Here is a 24,867-nt window from a genome sequence, read left to right as displayed (position 1 = left end):
GGGCGCAGCCGGAAGCCGCCGCCGACTCGCGAGTGGGCGGTGCCGGCGGCGGAGCGTGGGGCGCTCTCCCTGGAGTCCGCAGTTAAGTGACGGCACCCTGGGTTTGCCTTTCTCTGTCGGGATAATTTCTCTTTTTATTACGTCCCGACACACTGTCAGACACACTGTCACAGATGGCGGTTTCTGCCTTCCTCTGGCTATTTCATTGAATATATATCCCGCATTTTCTGTATCCAGTCATCCCTCTGTGGACTGATAGGTTGTTTCTGTGTCTTGGCTGGTTTAAGTAATACCGTAATAAGCAAAAAGTGCAGATATCTCTTTCCTTCAGCTACGTACCCAGAGGTGAGTTGTATTTTTCACTTTTTAAGGAAACTCTATATGTTCATATGTCTGCACCAATTTACATTCCCACCAAGAGGGAACAAGGACTTCCCTTTCTCTGCATGCTCTGCATCACTTGTTCTCTCTTGTGAGGTGTTGATGACTAGTTCTAGTAATAGTCATTGTAACAGAAGTGACGTGATATCTCATTGCGGCTTTGATTTGAATTTTCCTAATAATCAGTGATGTCAAGCACCTTTTTGTATATTTATACCTGTTACTGATTTTTAAAATTTTGAAAAAATGCCTATTCAGATTATATACCTTGTTTTTATTTGGATGGTTTACTTTTTTGCTATTAGGTTGAGTACCATATATAGTTTGAATATTAACCTCTCAGATTATGGTTTGCAAATATTTCTCTTATTCTGTGGGTTACCTTTTCATCTCGTTAAGTCTTTTTGCTGTGCAGAAGCTTTTCAGTTTGATGTAATGCCATTTGTCTATTTTTTTTTTTTTTTTGCCCGTGCTTTGTGGTATATCCAAAAAAACCTTTGCTAAGACAAATGTCAAGGAGCCTTTCTCTGTTTTGATTTTTTTCCTAATATATGTTTTCTTTATATTCTTCTAGGAGTTGTACATTTCATATCCTACACCAAACCTTTAATCCATTTCCAGTTGACTTTTGTATATGGTGTAAAATAAGGGTCTAATTTCTTTTTCCTTCCTTTTTATTTCTCCATTTTTTTTTTTTTTGCATGTGAATATCTAGTTTTCCAAACATCATTTATTGAAGAGACTATCCTCTTTCTATTGTCTTCTAGGCAACTTTGTCTGAAATAAATTGATGTTAAATGTGTGAGTTTATTTATGGCTCTATTCTGTTCAATTGATTGCTACGTCTTTTCTTATGTCAGTATCATGCTGATTTGGTAAATATAGCTTAACAATATAAAAACAGAAAGAGTGATGCCTCCAACTTTGTTCTCTCTCAAGAGTGCTTTGGCTATTTAGAGATTTTTGTGGTTCCACACAAATTTTAGAATTATTTTTATTTGTTTAAAAAATGTCACTGGAATTTTGGTAGGAATTGTACTGAATTTGTAGGTTGCTGTAAGTAGTAGTAATTTTACCAATATTAATCGTAAATGTGATATATATTGTCTTTTATTTTTGTCTTCAATTACTTTCAATATTTTATAGTTTTGAGTGTCTAGATCCTTCAAACTCTTAAGTTAAACGTCTCCCTAATTTTTTTAAATGCTATTTAAATTAGATCATTTTCTTGACTTCTTTTTAGGTAGGTCATTATGATGTAAAGAAGTGCGGTTGATTTTGTGTGTTGATTTTGTACCTAAAGCAACTGATTTTGTGTTTTGATTTTGTATTTATTCATTAGTTCTAACTTTTTTGGGGGAATTTGTAGGATTTTCTATGTATAGGATCTTGCTATTTGTAGGGATAATTTTACTGCTTGTCTTGTAATATGACTGTCTTGTGTTTCCTTTTTTTTTCAAAACATTAAAAAAAAATTTCTGTTATCTATTGAGATAACCATATGGCTTTTATCTTTCATTCTGTTAATATGTTGTATCATATTGATTGATAATATGATACAACCAACCTTGCATTCCAAATTGCTCTTGCTGATACTTCCAGTACTGTGTTGAAAAGAAGTGGTGACAGTGGGCGTTTTTGTCTTGTTCATGATCTTAGAGGAAAAGCTTTCAGTTTTCCCTGATTATTATGTTAACTGTGAGTTTCTCATATATGGCCTCTACTATATTGAGGAAATTTTCTTCTATATCTAATTTGTCAGGAGTTTTTATTATCAAAGAATATAATTTTTTTCAATTTTTTTTTCTGTATCTACTGAAATAACCATGTGGTTTTTATCGTTCATTCTGTTAATGTGTTGTATCATACTGATGGATTTCTCTATGTTAAACCAACCTTGGATTCCAAAGATAAATTTCACTTGGTCAAGTAGTATGATCTTTTTGATATGTTGCTGAATTTGGTTGTTGTTGTTGTTTTTTTTAATTTTTGTTGTGTTTTTAAAAATGAAACCACAAAGCAGTACTCTAATGAACACAGATACAAAAATTCTCAATGACATGGTGAGTTTTGAGAGCACAACTTTCCTAATAGCTTTAAGTATAAACACTGGATTCAGACTGTCTCTGGATACCAGTTTTATCTTATTTGAATAACAGCTGCCTAATCTTTGTCAAATTACTGACCTCCTCTGAATCTCAGATGCATCATCTGGAAAATAACAATAACAGGGATTTGAGAAACAAATGAGGTAATTAATACAAAACACTTATCACAGTGTATTTTACAAAGTAAATGCATTTGTTGTTACTTTCAGCAGCTAATGGGAGCTACATTCATTCAGACTAGCATAGCCCAATATGCAGAAGCCTATGGCTAGTCTGAAATTTCTACCCCTCTTTCCACCCATCTTTATACTTCCTTACATTTATGACACTTCTGTTCTTAGATACACTCTAGTTCAAAGTGATGAAAGTCTTACTTTTGTCCTACTTTCCCCCAAGCATAGAAATCCTTTTGTTTGCTGATTTAGCTGGAATATATACTGATACTCCTTTTTTATTTGAATGCAGAATCATTCAGTTCCCTTCTTTCTCCCTCCAGGGATTTCACTCTAGTTTCATCTTCATGTCAGGAGACATGTTTCAACCACATGTCTTTTTTCTGGAAGAAATATTTTACCAGTTGTACTTGCTCAAGGCAGGTCAGCCATGGAGCAGAATTGAAGATATGGATACTCCAAAGTAGAGATAAAGTGTGGGCAGGGGAAAAAGGAGGGGAGATCTTTATCAAAATCATGGGATTAACCTTCCTGGACATGGAAGGTTAATCATTAGCCTCCCTTATGATTTGCTGATCTTACAGAACAAGGAGGTGTTGACAAAAGAGTCAGACTCTGTAAAATATTTGAAGATATTTATTGAGTGCCAAATATAAGTGACCGTGTCCCATGATACAGCCCCCAGGAGGTCCTGAGAACATGTGCCCAGGGTGGTTGGAGTGCAGCTTGGTTTTATATATTTTAAGGAGGCACGAGACGTCAACCAAATACATTTAAGATACATATTGGTTTGGTTCAGAAAGGGGGGACAACCCAAAGCAGGGAGGGGGACTTCCAGGCTATAGGTAAATTTAAACATTTTCTGGTTGACAGTTGATTGAGTTTGTCTAAAGACCTGGGATGTTAGAAAGAAAATGTTCAGTTTAAGATAAAAGGCTGTGGAGACTTAGCTTCTTTTGAATTCTTATAGTGGTGGCCTTTAGAGACAGTAGATGATAAATGTTTCCTATTCACATTTTTTTGTTTTTGAGACGGAGTTTCACTCTTGTTACCCAGGCTGGAGTGCAATGGCACGATCTCGGCTCACCGCAACCTCCGCCTCCTGGGTTCAGGCAATTCTCCTGCCTCAGCCTCCTGAGTAGCTGGGATTACAGGCACGTGCCACCATGCCCAGCTGATTTTTTGTATTTTTAGTAGAGACGGGGTTTCGCCATGTTGACCAGGATGGTCTCGATCTCTCGACCTCGTGATCCACCCGCCTCGGCCTCCCAAAGTGCTGGGATTACAGGCTTGAGCCACCGCACCCAGTCTGGGTACGTGTTCTTAAATCTACTTTTCATTTAACTGATCTTCCCCCAAGATGGATTCAGATAAAAAGCTGGGCCTTATGGGACAGGATTGCTTCATGAACTCAGCACTGACTTTCTCTTCCTGTCACATTTTTCTGCAGATATAAGGAGAGAGCTTTAATATAGCACCCTCCACACTACCATCTGGGGAAATACTTAATCAACACAACCTCCCAGACAAATGGGCCATCAAATGTTTTAGAGATGGATAGAACAGTCAGGCCACCCCGAATTACTGGGCTTGGCTTATTAGTTTTTTCATCATTATTTCTGTTCCCCATTTTTTTTTTTTTTTTAGACAGAGTTTCACTCTTGCTACCCAGGCAGGAGTGCAATGGCGCAGTCTCGGCTCACCACAACCTCTGCCTCCTGGGTTCAGGCAATTCTCCCGCCTCAGCCTCCTGAGTAGCTAAGACTACAGGTGTGCGCCACCATGCCCAGCTAATGTTTTGTATTTTTAGTAGAGACGGGGTTTCACCATGTTGACCAGGATGGTCTCGATCTCTTGACCTCGTGATCCACCCGCCTTGGCCTCCCGAAGTGCTGGGATTACAGGCTTGAGCCACCGCACCCGGCCCTCTGTTCCCCTTTTTCGTATTCTCTTTGCTCTAATTGAACTATGCTTATAACACACGTCTTTTATGAGCATAGCTCAAGCACCTTCTTGAGTATAAAGCTGCTAGTACTCAACATGAATAGGTGTCTTGAAACCAAAAAGCACATATTTCTGTCCTTAACAAGTCTTACAATGCTATTCTGATGGAAAGACGGTCTGAACTGTATATAGGTAGGCCAGATTTTAAGAGAGGAAATAGAGACATTTAGAAACTCAAGCATTTTGATGCCTTTCTAAAAGGGACAAGGATGTCATTCTATACAACTCTGGAGAGCATGATCTCATTTCATTCCATGCCCCTATCCAACTTAGAGCATGATGCCCTGGGGAGGCTCCCATACACTTAGAAAAAAATATGATAGTGAGCATACTTTTAAAATACTCTTTTTATAAGACTCAACATATACTCAGAAAAATTCCAGTTGCGATCTGCTGAAGAGAGAAAGTTTCTGCAAAACTGGAGAAAATGTATAGCATAGTATTGTCACTAAGCGTGTGGACATGAGATGTAAGTGCTTTATAAAGATCTCAAGCTCAGCCTCCTCTGTGTCTGCCTCCAGGACTCAGCCATCTCTGAGCATGTTTAGAAAGTACATGCTAAGTCCTGTGAAATTCCATGTGAATATTTGAGAGCTTTCTGGGACTGGATGTGGCGGCTCATGCCTGTATTCCCAGTACTTTGAGAGACTGAGGCACAAGAATGGCTTGAGGCCAGGTTTTCCAGACCAGCCTGGGCAACAGAGCAAGATCTTGTCTCTACTAAAAAGAAAAAATAAAAATAAAATTACCTGCAAATGGTGGCTTGTGCCTGGAGTCCTAGCTGCTCAGGAGGCTGGTGTGGGAGAATCACCTGACCAAGGGAGTGCAAGGCTGTATTAAGTTATGATTGTGCCATTGTACTCCAGACTGGGCCTTTTCAGAAAATTTAAAAAAAAAAAGAATTTTCTGGAAAGGAAGAAGTCCTAAAGGAAGGCATCAGAAAGAACCAGCTTGACTTAGCTGCAAAGGTTTTGCTAACACAAGTGAGAAATAATTCTGAATACAGAATGAAGTCCAACTCCTGCGAAATTCTTTGGATTCTAGGGAGAAGGCAAGAGCCACAAGTAAACAGAGATCAATGCCATGAGGTTCATGTGAGATACATGCATGTAAGCAGGACTAACATGGGGCCAGAGCGGAGCACAAAGAAGATGAACCCAGCCATTTGTTCACACACCTCCCCGGAGCCCAGGCTGCACCCGTGACCCAGCCTCCCAGTGACGCAGTTCGGAAGGAAACCACAGTGCCCGCTGAAACCCAGTCACCCTTAGTGGGAGAAGGAAGCAGCAGGTAAGAGAATATTGGTGTATTCAAAATAGACAACCTGTCAAAACTCCCAGGACTTTTCAAGGGGGGAATTTTTCATGGAGCTGGTCTGTATGAGCAAGTGGCTTACATGAGCTAGGAAGTCCATGCTATTACTGTCATTGTGACCCAATCTATACCAACTAGCTGGTCTGACCCTGCAAATGCAGGGGATATATCACATAAAGCATTCCTCTTTTTATTGAGCCTCAAAAGAAACCAGGAAGCAGGTGTCTAGACATCAGCAGTGTAGAGGTGAGAGCCAGATGAGTCCGTATCCACTGTGAGTCGTGGAATGTTACACTGTAAGGGCAAATGATAGCTTTTGTTTTGTTTTGTTTCGTTTTTAGGGCAAATGATATCTTACTGTGGTCCTCTGACCCAGTATTCCACACCTCATTTAAATATTATCAGTGCCGCCACTGATGTAGGCATGAAAAAATGAGAGGCTTCAATTAGAACAAACGTGCTGTAGTGATGCATTTCAGAGACATTTATTGCAATCCTCATAGCAGGATCCTGATGGAGAACAAAGAAATTTAAGCTCAGAGCTACTTGAGCACTCTTCCTTTAGGAAACAGGGCATCTCCTACTTCCTGATGTCACGTGTTCTCTCTTCAACCTCTTGGTGACTGCGTAGCCTCACCTGGTTGCCTGATGCTTGTTAGATTCAGAGCTTCCAGCTAGGCATTGTGCAGAAAGAGAGGAGCAATCCACACCAAGATAAGAAAACCTTGCTTAGGAGGAGGACAGAATGATTGCAAACACTATGAGAATAAACGCTACACCTGTTACATTTGGTGAAGTATTTCCACCATATGATCCAGTGCAGAAACATGGCAGGCACTCAATGAGTTTTTAGTTTTTCACTCAAAATTAAATTAAAATAAGGAGATGACCTTTATATGAAGAGACGAAAGGCTTACTGAGTCGAGAGGAGGGAGAAGCGAACTGTCTAGGGTGTGTGAATTGATACAGAGTGGAAGAGGTGGCAGACACTGGCAACTGAGTGGCAGACCTGGGCTGGTGCAAGGTGTCCTGACTCCTAACCAGTTGCGCATTTCCGCACACTGCACCACCCTGACTGTGAACTTGGGAATGGAGGGTGTGGGTCATGGTGGTTCCCCTCTGGGTATCTCAAGGCTCTCTGCCCTCTGTGCTGGCAGTATTTGCCAATGCAGGTGAGGGCATGCTGAATAACGCCCCCCATAACAGGGTTTGACTGCAGGTGGTGGATTTTGTGTGAGTGATACAGTGGCAAATATGTTATTCCTTTTAATTTTTTCAAGGTTTACTGAGGTATAGTTCATAAATAGAAATTATATTTAATGTGTACAGTGGGATGTTTTGATATATGTATACACTGTGAAATGATTACTGTCATCAAGCTAATTAACATAATCATCACCACATAGTTACCTTGTATGTGCATGTGTGCACGCACGTGTGTGTGTGTGTGTGTGGTGAGAACACAAGATCTACTCTCTTAGCAAATTTCCAGGATGCAATACACTGTTATACACTATAGTCACCAAGCTAACTATACATAAGATCTCATATTCATCTCATAGCTAAAAGTATGCACCCTTCCACCCGAATCCCCCAATCTCCCTCATCCCCCAGTCCTTGGCAACCTCTTTTTTACTTTTTTTGTTTCTATAAGTTGGACTTATTTAGATTTCACATGTAAGGGAGATCATGCAGTATTTGTCTTTCTGGGGAACAGGTTTTAAAACCAACAACTTGTTCCAGTGATTCCCCTCCTTTGAGTGTGATGGTGACACCTTGTGTCAGTGACAGTCCTCGCGGGGAGGCTGAGGCAGGGCCATCTGGAAAGTGGAGGTCAGTGTGGGACTCCCTGCAACTGATGCAACAGCAGAGTCCACACCTGGAGCTGCTACCAGATTCTCTTCCAAAACTGTGTCCCCCTCTGTGGGGTGGGTGGTGAAGTCTCCTGTTCATTAAGCCCCAGGGCAAGCTCCCCTCTGCATGAGGATGGAGACTCAAGACTCAGTAGGGCAGAAATACCTCTCCGTTCCTGGGTTGCTGCAGCAAGCTTTCCCTCCTAGAGATGAGTTTGGGCTTCTTCATCCAGCTCAGTGTCTGGCCAGCCAGGCTCCCTTGATATCTGACACAATTTCATCACAATGACGGAGGTGACAGTGGGACTTAAAGTCTTCATCTTCCATGCCCTTGTGACTGACAGTCAAAAAAGTATTCATTCGCAGAAATTGGTCATGTTCTATGTCTGAGGCACCATGAGACCTTCCAAGCCCCGCCCAGGCATCACTGCCTTCTTCCAGCTTCCTTTGCTCCTGTATTGCAGAGTCCCCTGTATCCCTCCCTCATGCAGCCTAGGGCTACTCACTGTGGGCTCGAATTTTCTGGTCCTTGTTATCTCTCTTCTACTACATCAAAATTCTATGACCAAGGTGAAAAAAGCAGTAGACGTTGAAACTTGAGTCCACTGAAGCCCTCATGAGCTGGTAAACAGATTCTGTCTTCCTTGATGCAAAATCAATGACCTAGAACTTTAGCTGAGTTTCTCCAGACAGCCTACCCTGAGACCCATCTCTGTCCCCTAAAAATTTCAGAATGTTCTATCTTCTAGCCCAACTGAACCTCCATAAGGTGTGTGTGCTCTGCAGCTGTGAGGGCCATTGCCATCAGCACCTACCTGTGAAGCAGGAATAATGCTGTCCCTCCATCCTCATGGCCCCAGAATGTTTTCCCACCGGACTGAGTTGAAGCCAGTTGAGTGGAACCACTTCTTTTACTCAAGCATCTTGGAATAGCAGTCTCGGGAATCCAGACTCCCTACTTGGCTCTGGGCTGCCTCCTCAGAGCTATTAGTCAGCCAAATTAATGGCACATCTATAACTGGCACAACAGCTTGTGTCTGGGTTCTGGTATATTTATCCAGTAAATGTTCTGTAAAATCATATTATGAAATTAAAACAAGATCTTAATAAATCACAGTGGATGAGATTTACCAACAGGATTAGGAAGACATTTTTGGAGGCAGGGATTGTGCTGGTTTCCGAAGGTGTGCCTTGCTTGTCACTGCTAAATGCTGCTCGGTAGTCCCTGGAGTGCCCGAGAGCTTTGTGGCTCCACAGCTCAGCAAGGGTGTCCTGGGGCTGATCCGAGTTGTGAAATGTTCCTTACGTCTCATTGGTTGTCAGGCTCTCACTCCTCTCTGAAAGACACCCAGCTCTTGACCACTTTTCCCCTTGGTGCTCATGCTCAGGTCCTCAAAACAGATGATTACAGTAGCCTCTTTACTCATCACGTGTCATGACATTACACAGGCTCTGATTTATTTATTTATTGTGCACTCAGCCCTGTCATGACACATTTCCCCAAAGTCCACCTTCCAATCAGCCTCCTACCCCCACACTCACGTTTCTGCATGTTCCTGGACTAAGTAAGGTACATAGGAGGTCACCTTGTCCTCTGGCTGTGGATTGGATTTAACTAACTGGGGGCTGGGGGGAAGCAAGGAAACCAGGATGAGAAAGGAGGATGGGTCAGTATTTAATTTGCCACTGCTTTTTTGTTGGGCCATCTCAGCCTGGTTGTTTCCCTCCAACAGAGGTCAAAGCTCCTCTTAAAGAGGACTTCTCTCCATGACACTGTCCTTCTGATGCTAGAAACAACTCCCTCCCAAATCCCCTTGGTCCTGGTACGGTCACTAGAACCAGGTTACTGCCCTACCTATGGGCCTGCAGAACACTCCTTGCTAATAAGTGATAAAATAAAAACTTCAGCTAAATTAAGTTTAGAAGAGTTTAATTGAGCAATGAACAATTAATGAATCAGGCAGCCTCCTGAGCCAGAGTAGGCTCTGAGACTCCAGAGCAGCCACGTGGAGGAAGATGAATGGACAGCAAAAGGAAAGTAATGTGCAGAAAACAGAAGTGAGGTACAGAGACATTTCATTGGTTACAGGTAGGTGAACACAGTTTTGAAGCAGGAGCGGCCACGAACAAACCTCTCAAACAACTAACTGGGTAGGAAGTGGCTTTCTATTTGTCCGGGAGTCTCAGCGGACTTGTGTCTCAAGAACCGAGCTCCCCAGTCAAGAAAATCCTAGCCCTTTTAAAGGCTTACAATTCTAGACAGTGCATGTGAGAGGGTCGTGATTGATGAAGTAGGCATGGGATATGTGAGTAGGTGGGGGTTTGAGCAAGACTGAGCCAGAACAATGCTTTCTGGCCGGACGCGGTGGCTCACACCTGTAATCCCAGCACTCTGGGAGGCTGAGGCTGGCGGATCACAAGGTCAAGAGATCGAGACCATCCTGGCCAACATGGTAAAACCCTGTCTCTACTAAAAATACAAAAAAAAAAATTAGCTGGGTGTGGTGGCAAGTGCCTGTGGTCCCAGCTACTCAGGAGGCTGAGGCAGAAGGATCACTTGAACCCAGGAGGCGGAGGTTGCAGTGAGCCGAGATTTTGCCACTGCACTCCAGCCTGGAGACAGAGCAAGTCTCGGTCTCAAAGAAAAGAAAAAGAGAACAATGCTTTATGGAGGGTGTTTCTCCATATTATGCCTGTGATCTCCAGATAGGAGTACGATTAAGGGTGGGGATTTTAATCTTTAACCTCCAGGCCTGGTCAGTGGCGCCAGCCGACCTTGCCACTGACCTCATGCCTGCTATGTCTCAACTTTTACTTCTCCTTTTGAAATGCAAGGCTAAGAGGAAGTGATGTTAGAAGCTTAAGAGGAAGGGGTCTCCTTCCTCAGTTTGAACACTCAGCAGTGTGTGAGCAGTTGAAGTATGGCTGCTGGGATTGGCTGAGACTCCACTATTGCTACAGGCACAGACTCCTAAATTAGGTTTTCTAATCTTGTCTAACTACTAAGTTAGGTTACAGTTGGTCCACATGGACTCAAATATGGAAGTAGGGAGTCCTTCTCAGGCCATATTCATTTTCACTATAATAGTCTGTTTACTGAATTGTCCCTTTCTTATTCTAATTAGAGTTGACCATGCTTTTCCTGACCAGCCATAGACTAGGACACTTATTTTTCTAAATAATGTGAAGCCCAAATGGGCTTCACTTTAAACTCACGAACTTTTTTCTCAAAGAGCAGAGCCAGTCTAGGAAACTCCCAGGAAGGAAGCCTCACTCTTCTGGTTCCTCCAAATTTTCGACCATAGGTCTTTGTGGCTGAGATGTTGGAAAACAGGTTTGTCAGTGTCATAGACACAACATCCTTCATCCTAGAGCAGGGGCAGGGAGGAGAAGAGTGGAGAGTGTAAGGCTGGTTGCCTCGCCGGGAGGCCGGGCACACCCACTTCTGCACTCAGCATGTGACTCTGCACCCTGCACCAGGCTCTGCACTCAGCTCCCAGCTCTGCCGCATGGCTCCCCTGGAAGGCTCTGGCTGATGCAACCCTGGCTGGCTCTTGCACTGGAAAACCCGTCCAACAATCTGCCAACCAATAGTGGCCCGCCCCATCTCAATCCTGCTTTCCTGGAGCCAATCAGAGCACCCAGCTGTTGCTTGTTAACCTATAGCCACAAACCGCCCCCTCTCCGCCCCTGAAGTCAGCGCGACTTCTCTGGCCCCCTTTCCCTGGACCAGAGAACCTCGCCCAGAGCTGAATAAATAGGCATTTAATTTTCTTATACTGGCCTCAGTTTCCTCGTTTTAAACTCGGCAATAACCCTTACAGAGAGGAGGCATAGAGGTGGGAAAGGAAGATAGGACAGAATGGTTCCTGACAGAGGTTTCAACCTCTGGGTGAGGCTGAGGAATCCCCTGTGGGTGTGTCACGTGGAGCTGCAAGGGAAGGACATGTCTAGCAAGAGGAAGGCATCCTGGATGCCGGACTTCGAGCAGTTACTCTCATGCTGCAGGGAAGATTCACAGAGATTCCCTATTCAGTAGGAGGGGTTCCTTGACATCTGAGAGAGGAGGACAGGTAGGTTCAGAGGGGGAAATGGCAGCTCGCACTTTCATCAGCTCCTGTGCTCCCGGTGCCTGAAGGCAGAGTATGCCTTCCCCATGAGTCATCAGCACTCAGGAGCAGAAAATCAGAGCTTGGCTCCCTCCTGGGTGTGTGATCAGCCAGACCCTGAGCGGAGCGTTTCTCACCCAGGCCTTTTCTGCACAGATGCGCTTCCTTCTTCTCTCTCTTTCCCCTATTACGTTTCTTTCTTTTTTTTTTTTTTTCATTCTTCTCTCTCTCAGTCTGACTGCTGGGATAGTCATCTTTCCCAAAACCAGGTCACTTGAGCCCCTTCCCACTTGTACTGTCACTCCATTCAGGAGGGCAATTCCGAAGCATCAAGCACGTTCATATGCAAATTGCACATCCTAAGAGCTCCCTTTTGTCCCTAAGGAAAAAGCCCAACACCCCGGGGAGACACTGAAGGCCCTTCTCTCCCTGGCTCCTGTCCTCTTTCGAATCTCCCCATATCTCCCTGTGCACCTTACACACACCCAAGCAGCCTGTAAGCCCCAGGAACACCCTCTATTTCCATCCCGAATGCTTTCACCGGGAGATTCCTTCCATAGAATGTCTCTTCCCCATTCTTCCTTGTAGCCCCATTGCCTTTTCCTCTATGTAATTTTCACTTCACGCCTTCGCTGGTGTTTTCTCAGTATTTCGTATCAATCGTTTTCTCTTCCGCATTTATAATTTCTTCTGTCTTCCCTTTATTAGTCGGGAGAGGCACCATCCTCACAGCATTCTAAGCTGGAAACTGAAAACAGAAAACTGCCTTTGCCTGGTCTCTCCTCCTCCCTCCTAGCTAACCAGCCATCCAGATCTCACTGATTTAGCCTCGAAAGATTTCTCAAATCCATTCCTCTCTCCCTTCCTGCCACATTGCCCTACTCCAGATGCTCGTCATTTCTCTCCCGGACCATCACAACAGCCTTATAATTGGTTTCCATGCCTCCAGTCTTTCTCCTCTCTACTCTGTTTTCCATTCTGCAGTCTCCCTGTACTCTTCCAATCTGTCTAAAGCACACATCTGACCTTGTCGCTCGCTCCGCAGCTGAAACCACCTTCACCCGACGAATACAGTTTAAGTTCCCCAGTCTGCATATGGCCAGAGCCCCACTTCTTCAGCCTCATGGTTAGCCCCTGCTCTTCAACTTCTCCCTCCTGAGCACGTGATGTCCAGTGCGGCCCAGGACACGTCACGCCCATCTATCATATGAAGCCCACTGTCCAGGAAATGCCTCTCACTCTGCAACACACACACATGCACACACACTCACACATGCTCACTTACACACAGTCTTTTCGGCTTGGTGAAATCCTGGATCTTCAAATCTCACTTCCATTCTTGCTCCACAGTCCACTCCTAACTGGCCATAGGTATAGCATATTTTCAGAGTTCTCAACATAAAAACAAACCCTTCTTCAGATGTCACCCCCATTCAGCCCTTCTCCACCCCTTAATTTCCACCTGAAGATACTGGCCCCTCTCCTACACGTTCCTTCATTCCTTCCACACACTGAAGTATATAATTAAGGCAGTTGTCAACATCGTCACTTGTAAGATTGTCTTTCTTGCTGGAATGAATGTGAGCTCACTAGAGGACACGTACAATTTTGGATTTATGCCCTAGTGGGTGTCCGAGATGAGTTTGTCTCTCTTATGTCTACAGCAAAATTTTATTTTGTTTAAAGCATAGTTATTTTTTTCTTCCCTCTCCTCATTACCTAAGAGCTCCTTGGGGCCAGGGATATTTTCTTGCTGGTCTCTCAGTCTTTGTGTCCCGACATCCAACTACCACTCAAGGAAGGTGGAAATGTGGGATCAGAACCCAGGGCTTGGCTCCAGACAGCCCATCTCCAATAGAGGCACAAGCAGTGGGCCCAGATGTAACTTCTGTAACTGACCCGGGTGAGAACAGACAGGGAGCAAACTGAGTAATGGACTAAAAAGCAAGGAACTCTTTGGGAATCCAAGGCGGGCAGATCACGAGGTCAGAAGATCGAGATCATCTTGGCCAACGTGGTCTCTACAACAACCGTCTACAAAACCCCGTCTCTACAACAAATTCAGATCTTCTCGCTGGTGTGGCCTGTCTGCTAGAGCAGGGGGACTCTGCCTTGGTCTGTGTGTCCTGGATGAAGCCACCTGGGATCTGGAAACACAGCTAGGAGAGTCCAGAAGGGGCAGAGGACTGACCCCACATTTGCATAGCAAGAAGCTCTAATGTCACCCTTCACCAAGGTCATCTTTCTGTGTGTAAAAGAACTCTTTGTCCAAACCTGATCACCTCTCAAAGGCCCCATCTGTAAATGCCATCACATCGTGGATACGGACTTCCACAGGTGAACTTGGGGAAACACAGCTTAGTCCATAGCCACCCTTACTATGAAAGGCATCAGAGCGATGAGACATCTCCTAGGCTCTCTCCAACAGGGATGTGTTTTCACTCTCAGAATATAGATGTTAGGGGTCCAGCACAACCTGCTTCCTCCCCAAATTCTCTTTCAGACACTCTGGGAGAACTTGAGCAAGGGTGAACGCCTCACCAGCACCCAGCCAGGCACCCATGGGCACCCTGGCCACAGGCCACCAGCCACCGTAGCAGTGAGACAATAGAAAATGCATTTCAGTTGTTTCAGCCAAAGATCATACCTTGCGTGCACATTGGTTTCCTATTCAAGAGACCTGATAACCCCTCGGGGTGCTACGTAAGCCCTTGACCTCGTGTTGGTAGGAGGCGTCCTTGCTCAGTGCCTGCCCAGGTGTTACGCTCTGCCCCATGGGCTGCAGTAGGGATGGCACCGTGTCTGAGGGGCTGAAGAAGAGACCCAAGACAGCAACCAAGACACAGGGTTTACTGACGGAACTTGCACAGAGGGTGGTCCAGTAGCAGCAGGCTGGACAGGAGAAGCGCTGCAGTTTGTAGAAAGCATGCCGTTCATACAGCATTTCGCACAGCACCCTCTGCTCAACCCAGGACAAAGGGCCTCGACTCCCTGTCCAGACTGGGTTCCAAAGGATGGAACAGGGGTTCAGACAGATAAGGAGTAGATTTACCCCTTCCCTCCCCTTCCCCTCTCCCCTCCCCTCCCCTTCTCCCCTCCCTCCTCTCCTCTTCCCCCTTCCCTCACCCCTTCCCTCCCCTCCCCTTCCCTTCCTTTCTTTCTGACAGTCTTTTTTTTTTTTTTTTGAGTTGGAGTTTCGCTCCTGCTACCCAGGCTGGAGTGCAATGGCGCGATCTCGGCTCACCACAACCTCCGCCTCCTGGGTTCAGGCAATTCTCCTACCTCAGCCTCCTGAGTAGCTGGGATTACAGGCACGTGCTACCATGCCCAACTAATGTTTTGTATTTTTAGTAGAGATGGGGTTTCTCAATGTTGGTCAGGCTGGTCTCGAACTCCCGACCTCAGGTGATCTGCCCACCTTGGCCTCCCAAAGTGCTGGGATTATAGGAGTGAGCCACTGTGCCCGGCCTCTAGAACACTTTTCTTACTGATGAAGGTAAGTGTTATGAAACAGAGTGTCATGGGAATCAAAGTAAAAGAGAAAAAACTATTCACCTTAGACAATCAGAGTAGGTCACTATCCTGATGTCCTGACAGATCTTTCTACCTGCCTGCCTGAGGTCTCCGCGTAGGTATCTCAAACCAAACTCATGATCCGGCTTCTATAAATCCCATGCTTCTCCCCATTCTCTCTCGGCAGGGTCTTCCCTGTCTGGGTCTGCCTGGCCATAGAGAAATGTATTTACGGTGTCTTTGTCTTTCTCTCCAGCACTTGAGTCAGCCTGTAGTGTCACACCTATGTATGTGCTCATTTAATGAGTGTCTACCTCCCCCAATCTTTGGTAGCACCCTGAGAACACACATGTAATGTTCCTGCTCATCAGCGTAGTCTCAGAACTAATTTAATTCCTGGCACCGAGGAGTCTCAAAATAAGTGATGCTGAATAAATGCCTGAAGGAACAAAGAAGCGAGTGTGTGGACTGGTTTCAGAACTCACCCTTGATTGAGAGGTTACAATGCGTAGAAGTGGAGGAAAAGCATTTTCAGGGTGAAAGGAATCAGAAGAGCAAAGTCACTGCAGCATGGATCCTTGATGGAATCCTGGAATGGAAACAAGACATTGGCGGAAAAACAAGGCACTGGTGAGATCTAAATGAAGTCTGGAGTTTAGTGGAGAGTGACGTGCCCATGTTAATTTCTTAGTTTTGGCAGATATGCCCTGGGAATTTAAGATGTCAACATTATGGAAAGCTGCTGAGGGGTAGAGGGGAACTCTCTGTACCATCTTTGCAATGCTTCTGCTGTAAGCTAAAATTATTATAAAATTGAACATTTATTTTTAAAAAATGAACTTTCTTTTTGCCCCAGAGAAAACAGAGACCATCTCAGTCAAATTAAAGCAAGTCTTAGGCCAGGCACGGTGGTTCATGCCTATAATTCCAGCACTTTGAGAGGCCAAGGCAGGTTGGATCACCTGAGGTCGGGAGTTAAAGACCAGCCTGACCAACACGGAGAAACCCCACCTCTACAAAAAATACAAAATTAACCAGGTATGGGGGGTGCATGCCTGTAATCCCAGCTACTCGGGAGGCTGAGGCAGGAGAATTGCTTGAACCCGGGAGGCAGAGGTTATAGTGAGCCGAGATCGCGCCATTGCACCATTGACTGGGCAACAAGAGCGAAAGTCCATCTCAAAAAAGAAAAATAAAGACAATAAAATAAAGCAAGTTTTACTAGTTATGACCAGTCTCAGAGCTTTGGTCCTGGAGTCCTTGGAATTAATCAGAGCAACAAGCTTAAGTGTGTTTTTCTTAAAAAAAAAAAAAAAAAAAAAAAGTGAGGGGTGAGATTCACGGTGGGCCGCAGCTGGGGTGTTCAGGGCATGTCTCTGATAGGTGAGGCACAGACCACCAGAGCTCCATTTTTCCTCCCCAGACTTTTCCCGCTGTTCCCTTGCCAGATGTTGGCATGGGAAAACGGACTTGGAGGTCCTTTTCAGTTGAAGGCTAGCTCAGACCACCAGACTCCTGGCCTGGGACCCTGTCCTACCAACGTCCCCTTAGATCCCTGTCACTAGCTCTGTATGCCAGCCCCACAACCCTGTGCTTTGCCAGTCCTTCTTTGGGGGACATTCCTGGGGTGCTCAAGTGGCCCCATGGGAAATGCATGATGGCTTGCAGCCAGTGACTGGCTGGTGCGAGGCTGCCGCACACAGCCCCCTGGATACCGGCAGGACAGACTCTGAGGGGGACTCATGCTCCAGTGCTCCCTGTGGGGTCTGCCTACATCTGGGGCTTCTCCTGGAATCACACTTTTGCTTGGCTTCCTTCTTTGTGTTTTCTGTCCTGCTTCTTCTAAACCCTTGGTGGGGTGTGTGTGTCTGTGGGTGCCCGCGTGCATGCACAGGTGTATTTGAGAATTTCCTTAATCAATCAAAATCTAATTCTAAAAAAAAAAAAAAAAAAAACAGAACCGAGACACTAAGAATAGCTTTTAGCATCACAAGACCTGCCCTTAAACTCTAACTGTAATACCCACCAGCTGTGTGACCTTGGAGACAATTTCCCTTCCCTCTTACCTATAAAGTGAAGATAATAGTGTCTGCCGCTGGGCTGATCGTGGTGCTGACACAGGTTAACTGGTGTCAAGTACCCGGCACCCCCTTCCTCACTCCCTGAGTGCACAGTTCCTGAGCACCCTGGGCCCCTTTTCCGTGTGAAAGCTGTGTCCATGCACTTCAGATAAACTCTCCGTGTGTCTCAGTCAATAGAGGATATTAGCAAATGCTTAGCCAAGTGTTCTGGCTGCATTTACTCCCACATCCACCGCCATAAAAAGTAAACAGCAGAATAAATTGCCTGTCTGCTGCCATCAATCACAAATACAATCTTCGCCCACTGTAACACAAGGCAAATACAGTAATGACAAAATCTATAGCTAGGGAAATGATAGAGTGGCGGCCCGGATTTTCCTCTCTCCACAGCGCCGGTCCATGATCTATTATTTAAATGCACAGGGAGCATCCACAGCGATCAATGTGTTGCCTGCCTTCCTGCCTTCACTGTCACAGGGCAGGCTGGTTGCTCGGGCCTCGAACTTAGGGCCTCTGCGTGGCATGCTCCAGGTGGCCCAGCTCTAGGACAGTGGACCCTGAGAGGAAGAAAAGCAAAGGCCTCTGTCCTCAGAGGTAGAAGAAGTCACCAGAATAAACGAGACAAGAATGTGTCACAGTGGTACCTTCACATCTATAAAGTAAGTTTCAAATAAACCTTTCTGGTTTCAAAAGAGATAGGAATTTTCACAAATACGGAAAAACTCAGGGAAGAAAATCTTAAAAACGTATGATTCTATCACTCCCCAAATAGTCACTGTTAAAATACTGCTCTATATCCTTTAGACATTTTCTCATCCATATAGTCATATGCACACATACATGGAAAACTGAGATAATGCTGGGTGTCCAACTGTGTTCTTTGTACTGTCTCTGTTTCTGTTTTACTTTTTGCCTAACTGTCTGTCTGTCTGTCTCTCTCTCTCTCTCTATATATATATACATATATACACACACACATACATACACATACATCTGTAAATATATATACATTTCATAAGATAGATACATCTTACCAGTGTTGATGTAGGCACAGTTATAAACTATATACAACCCTATTAGTAATGCATGTTAAACTACAATTTAAGAGTTTCATGCATTGTAATTACATGAATGTGCTTTGGTTTATTTAAGCAGTTCCCTATTGTTGGATATTGAGTTATTTCAATGGTAAGTAATTATGAATAGCACTTTAAAAACAAGATCGTTCATCAAAGTTTGTTGCATCTCTGATTAGCTCTTTAGGATCAAATCTATGAAGAACAAAGACTAGGTTAAGAATATGAACATGTTCGCATTGTTGTTATCTACTATCTGACAGCCCTTCAGAAAGGTTTGCCAATTTACACCACCAGCATGAATGTGTGTACATGCATTTCTGTGTCTCCTGACCAACACTGGGTTCTGTTTTTTAAAAAACCCTGCTAGTTTAATCGATTAAAATAATACTTCATTATTCTACCTTGTGTTAAGTAATTTTACCAACAATGTACTCTTAGTTTGCTATTGGCTCTGTCTGAAAGATGGAAAAAATGAAGTTCAGAGAGAGTACGTTTTCAGCCAGCATCACAGAATTGATGGCAAGACAGCACCTTTGAGGGTGAAGCGTGTGCTTCCTGGCTGTAAAATCCTTGTCGCATCGGAATAATTGCTATTAAAATTCTTTATGAAACTGCCACCTCATGGCATTTACAGATCACGCATTTGAGTTTAATGAAAGAGATTTGAGCAATGAGTTTGACAAAAGGGGAATGTAAATCTGGCCACAAGGATATGTCTCTTCTGTTCTTAGTGAAACCCTTCATTGTTCAATGAGGGGCAAGCCGTGTGCATGTGTGTGCATGTGGATGGGCACACATGCATATACGTGTCTGTGCTGTAGAGGGTGCTGATGTGAGCTCAGAGCACAAGAAGGGCCCCTGCCTTTTCCCATTGCTCACTGGTGCTTTTTTGCATAATCATAAAACAGAGCCTTCTGTGTCACCTAGGGGCTCCTGCTGGAACAACCAGTGTCCCTGAGATTGATGGCGTTCATTCTACAGACGTTTCTTAAACAACTGTGCTTGTTATTGAATGAAACTATGAACACAATAGGAATAGTCTCTTCCTTCACTGGGCTGCGGTCTAGCTGAGTGAAGCAGAAAAACCAGCCATTGATAGGTCACAACTCATGCATAACCTTGGGTAATCAGTAAAAGATCATTGACCTGGAGAGATATTTACATGGACCAAATGCAAGTAAGCCAAACAACTATCTTACAGTGGGTGTCTGGGCTTCACGAGCATGCTAAAACTAATCAAATGAGTGAGAAAATAATATGTCTCCTGGGTTAAATTCAGCAAGGTCTTCTAGGGTCGGTTACAAGTACAATTAGCAAATAAATTCATAGATATTTCCTGTTTACACTTCAAACAAACCTGACTTTGCTGATTTACACAGCAGTTTGCACCTTGATTATAAATGATTAAGTGGTCATTAATGAATGGCATTACCGTTTTAATTTTCCTAAGTATGTTTGAGTATCACAGCAAAGAGATGAGATCAGTCAACACATTTGCATATCATCCAGAAAGCAAGACATAAAGCAGAATTAAGTGTTCTTTGGAAATAGACGTCTGTAGAGAAAGCTGGCCCCGACCTTTGCATTGTAATCCTGCTAAACCTCTTCCCAGGGATGCTGGCAATGAACCTTGAGAAGAGGGGGAGATCGGGTTTGTTAAATTGTGTTGAGTCTCCAGCTCTCAGATACGGATGAGTAACAAAAGTCCCATGTACGATTCTTATCACCTGTGGGTCATTACAGCCATCCATGCACAGACATTAAGAGCTGTGCTGGGAATATGGTATATGATACTGAAATCCCTCCGGTCAGTTCTTATAGAGAGCCAGTTTCCTAATGAAGATCAGCAGATCCCGACAACACTGTGGGGTCTCCCGGAGATTCAGACTCAAGGCTTCTGCGTACTCACAGGTCCTCCTGCGCTCCCCTCAGCCCTCTCATTCCTCAGAAGCTTGCCCCCCTCACCCTACATCCCATCTGTCCCTCCACGCTGCCCCGCAGAAACAAGCACTCAATTCATTTCTGTTGAATGAATGAATGATTGAGTGACAAACAGCCTCCACTAGAGCTCTCGGCTCTCAGGAAACTGTGGTGGCCTCTGCCCTCCAGGATACCCCTCATTGAGTGTTGGTGAAAAACGTCACTTTGACTTTCATTTTATCTTCATGGGGTGCACGTGCAGGTTTGTTACATGGTAGATGTGTGATTGCTGGGGTTTGGGACATAAATGATCCTGTGACTCAGATAGTGAGCATGGCACCTAACAGGTGTTCTTTCAGCCTTTTTCTTCACCCTTTCTTTCTCCAGTGGTCCCCGGTGTCCCTGGCTCCCATCTTTGTGTCCATGGGTACCCGATGCTTAGCTCCCACTGATACACACCTGCTTTCATAAGTACCTCAACGCGGGATGCTGAGCTCCCAGCGCAGGGCAAGACTTCAGTTTACAGAAGGGATTCACTTGCCGAAGGGACCTGCTGGCTTCTAAATTTGAAGTCCAATTTGAAAAACTGAAGTGCTCTCAGACATGTGCAGCCTTCTAGTAATTTCCAGCCGGGTTCCACTCCACTTCCCAGCATCAGCCTCCTCCTCTCATCAGACCCAAGCATTTAAGCACCAAGTGAGAAAGGAACTCAAATAGTTCCTGGACATGTGGGGAGGATGGAGGGGGAGGAGAAATGGAGGAGCTCGAAATGCCTCCCAAAGATGGAACAACCGGTCAGGTTTTTTCAGAGAATAAGCAATTCCAGCTTCTAAGTGCAAAAAGAAAACAGCTGGATTTCCAAAATGCAAAAGGCTCCTGCCTCCCGGTTCCCAGATTGGGCAGCAGAGGGAGAATACGTCCCCAGCTTTCACCAAGATAGAGCCTTAGTTTAGGGATGTTTCATCTAAATGGGGACCAGCACATTAGGGTTTTTCTTATTTTAAAAATGGGACAGGATGGGACAGGCGAAGGGACAGGATGGGACGTGTACCAGCGGCAAAGAACCTGGTTCGGTGATTTACTGGCCACATGCCTTGGGAAAATTGCTTCCTCTCTCTGAGTCATAGTTTATTTATTTTTTTTTAGTTCATAAGCTGTAGATATGAATACTGATCTCTTCTTGTTGTAAATTATCTCACCTATTAAAGCACGCACCACATGGAAGACTCCCAAAGATTTCACAGTCATTCTGGCTCAGGGGTTGCTCTGGAGGAAGGACTTTCTTTCCGTCATTTGCTCTCGAGTTCACTTGCCTCCCTTGGTCCCACCGGCCTCCCTCTTGCGCTCCTGCCCCCGTGCAGGCGGTGAACTTCACGAGGGTGAGGAAGAAGGCGCAGGTGTGTCTGTTCACAGCCCTGCCCTGCACAGCCGATCCTGGCACATGATGGATGCTCACTGAATATGTATTGGGTGACTGACTCAGCAAATCCCAGAGCCCATCGCAGGGCACAGGCCTCCTCTGGTTTGTTCTGCAAAAGTATTTTACACTTTATGCTGTTCCTCGAGCTTCCTTAAACTTCTAGTGATGAAATGAAAGTGTATTACATTTCTACCTTTAAATATTGGCATTTTGCTGTAAGAAAAGCAGACTTTCTTTTTTTTTTTTTTGAGTTTCGCTCTGTTGCCCAGGCTGAAGTGCAATGGTACAATCTTGGCTTACCACAGCCTCTGCCTCCCGGGTTCAAGCGATTCTCCTGCCTCAGCCTCCCAAGTAGCTGGGATTACAGGCATTTGCCACCATGCCCAGCTAATTTTGTATTTGTAGTAGAGACGGGGTTTCTCCATGTTGGTCAGGCTGGTCTTGAACTCCCGACCTCAGGTGATCCGCCCTCCTCAGCCTCCCAAAGTGCTGGGATTACAGGCGTGAGCCACCATGCCTGGCCTATGACTTTATTTTCAATTCATATAAAATTTATTTTTTTAAATGAAAACCCCTAAGAATTTAAAGAAAAGAGTGATCAACCACCAGGACTTCTTTGTTTTCATGATGTGTGCCTCCCGGCCCCATAGCAAGCATTCTTGAACTCTTTCATCTCCAACACAACTGAAGATCCCCGCCCCAAGCAGCTGCTCTTGCAGTAAAATGACAGTTGCCTGCCACCTTTCCTGAGTCTTCAGCTTTTCTCTTACATTCAACAAGATCAAGAAGCATTGGACCAGGAGCCCAGATCCCCTGAGCTGCTTTCTCCTCACCTGTGTATCTCTAAGCCCTCCTAGGAGCACCTTCAGAATCAGATGCCTGGGGGAGCACACATGTCTTGTTCACAGTAGGGCTGAGATTTGAGGCTGAGCTAGCAGCATCGATAGACCCCTGTGAGCAAAGCTGTCATGTTTGGCCCTGGTGAGCCCCTTAGCCTCTCCCTTATAAAGCCTCCTGCTACATCCGCACATCCCCAAGCTCTCTTTCACCTACAACAGTCCTGTTGCCAGGCGTTCCCTTCTGCTGTGAGCGGGGCTGAAGCTAACATCCCGAGCCTCTGAGGGGGATGATGACGGTAGCAGCTTCTGCCTCCTTGGGTGATGAGTTATGCCTGCAGAGGATCTTGCGGGGGGCCAGGCTGAGTGGCCAAGCCTGTTTCCTAGGCACCTTACATACCAGGGGGATTCCATGATGAGAGTAATTCAGGAAGGCGGAATAACATGGGGATTCCGAAGGATTTGTTCACAGAGCAGCACATTAAATGACGTGAGAAATTCCAGTAAGACATCCAGGACTTGCCAATCTTATGTGGCTGCAAGGCCTTAGAGCTCCTAACACTTCCTGGGGCTAGGGCTCTGCAGAACAGCCTTTAAAATATACGGTTTTTGTTCACTGCTCTAATTTTAAGGATGAGGAGCCAAGACTCAGAGAGGGAACAGGAACGCGTTTAAGATCATAAAGTGAGATCCAAGAAGGTAACTCACATCGTTGCTTCCCGATTTTAGGTTGGTCTTTTAAGAGATTCAGAGGAGGGCTGGGTGTAGGGGCACACACCTGTACAGCCTTCCAAAGTGCCTGTAATCCCAGCACTTTGGGAGGCTCGGGTGAGCGGATCACGAGGTCAGGAGTTCAAGAGCAGCCTGGCCAATATGGTGAAACCCCATCTCTACTAAAACTACAAAAATTAGCTGGGTGTGGTGGCAGCACCTGTAGTCCCAGCTACTCAGGAGGCTGAGGCAGAGGAATCGCTTGAACCCAGGAGGCGGAGGTGGCAGTGAGCCAAGATTGTGCCACTGCACTCCAGCCTGGGCGACAGAGTGAGACTCTGTCTCAAAAAAAAAAAAAAGATTCAAAGGAAGGAACCTCTAATGGTGACAATGTAAGGCTGATAATTCTAGAGTCTCTATAGTATGTGTGTACGTGTGTGCATGTGTGTATATGTTTTGTGCGTCTGTGTTATGTGTGCATGTATGTGTGGGTGTGTGTTGGTGTGCATGTATGTATTGGTATGTGTGTGCATATGTTGTGTGTATGGTTATCTATCTGGGTATGTGTGTGTTGTGTGTAATGTGCGTATGTGCATGGGTGTATGTGTGTGTTATATATGTGTGTTATATGTGTGTAATGAGTGTATGGGTGTGTATGTGTGTATATATGCATGTATATGTTTATGGATGTGTGTATGTGTATGTGTGTGTATGTGTATGGGTGTATGGGTGTGTATATGTATATATTCACAGATGTATGGGTGTGTGTATTTGTGTATGTATGTGTTTATGTTTGCATGGGTATATGTGTGTGTGTGTGTTTATGTGTGTATGTGGGTGTTTATGGGTGTATGGATGTGTGCATGGGTATACGTGTTTGTCTATGAAGGTGTGTCTGTGTGTGTGTGGTGTGTGTCTGTGTGTGTCTGTGATTGGGTGTGTGTCCGTGTGTTCATATATATGTATGTGTGTATTTGTGTGTGTTTGGGTGTGTATATGTATGTATGTATGTGTGTATTATGTGTTTATGGATGTGTGTGTATGTGCTTGTATCAGTGTGTGTGTTTTTCTTTCTGTATGTGTGTATTTGGATGAGACTTTATCTGTATCTCTGGCAGTGGGATGGGAGCTGCAAACCTTCCTACTGAGCTACCCTCTCTGTTCCAGATTCACAGCAGGACTAAACATCAGGAGAAACCGATGAAAATAAAGTCCACGGATGCATCCAGTCTGGATGGGGCAGTGGACGGAGGTCAGGAACTTCTGTGGTGCCAGTGCCACGTGCCAAGCTTTCTCAGCAGATCTGAAGGGGTCTAGGTTCCAGAATCAGGAGCTTTCAGGAATGAGTCATTCTGGACAGTCATG

The 24,867-nt window shown here is 44.9% G+C and overlaps 1 long non-coding RNA gene across 1 annotated transcript; it reads left to right on the top strand.

The window, feature by feature from the left end:
- Nucleotides 1-68: 68 nt before the first annotated feature.
- LOC141581179 (uncharacterized) lies at nt 69-24,867 on the top strand. Its single transcript, XR_012513709.1, has 3 exons — nt 69-345; nt 5,711-5,956; nt 24,670-24,867. It is a non-coding gene; the product is annotated as an uncharacterized LOC141581179 (long non-coding RNA).

The sequence above is a fragment of the Saimiri boliviensis genome, chromosome 14 (assembly GCF_048565385.1).
Source record: "Saimiri boliviensis isolate mSaiBol1 chromosome 14, mSaiBol1.pri, whole genome shotgun sequence".
Classification (NCBI taxonomy): Eukaryota; Metazoa; Chordata; class Mammalia; order Primates; family Cebidae; genus Saimiri; species Saimiri boliviensis.
This window is presented reverse-complemented; position numbering and strand designations above follow the sequence as displayed.